The following is a 645-nucleotide window of genomic DNA, read 5'->3' as shown; positions in this document are numbered from 1 at the left end:
GGGGAGTGGCCTGCCGCATTGTTTTTCAGTCAATCCTGCTTGGGCTTTTGTTCTCTGGCAGCTTTTGTTCTCTGGGGGCTTTTCACGTCTTTTTGGAGGGTCAGAGCAAAGGAAAATGTCAGCACCCAGACCTCTGCCCCAAAGGAGAGAAACCAGTCTGCTCCTCTCTGAATTCTCCAGAACACAGTCTCCTGCTCTGTAAGTGCTGCTGAAAACCATAGCATCCCACAGGCAGTGCATGCCCCCAGCTATCACCTCAATGGTGGACCCCAGCCCCCACTTGTCTCTGCTCCCTGTGCCACCAAAACCGGGAGCGATCACAGTCTGGGCGGCCTGGCCGCAGTGGGAGCAGTGACAGTCCCATGGGTCTGTGGGTATAGTTCCAAGCCAGGTCCTCTCAGACACTGGCAGCTGGCAGCGGCAGGGGTGCTGATGGCAGTGGCCACCTGCAGGCCCGCTTCTGTGGGCTCAGATCTGCGTTGGTTCTTCCCGGGTGCCAGCAGTGGCAGCCCCAGTCCATGCTGGGTCCTCTCTGGCATGGGTACGGGCACAGGCAGTGACTGGTGGCTCTGTGGCTGCCCATTAGCCACCAGGGAAATTCAAATAAAACCACATTGAGATACCACCTTACACCAGTTAGAATGG

Source organism: Leptonychotes weddellii, chromosome X (assembly GCF_054177405.1).
Source record: "Leptonychotes weddellii isolate Sample4059 chromosome X, ASM5417740v2, whole genome shotgun sequence".
Taxonomy (NCBI): domain Eukaryota; kingdom Metazoa; phylum Chordata; class Mammalia; order Carnivora; family Phocidae; genus Leptonychotes; species Leptonychotes weddellii.
The sequence above is the reverse complement of the archived record's forward strand: the minus strand, read 5'-3'. Positions refer to the sequence as shown.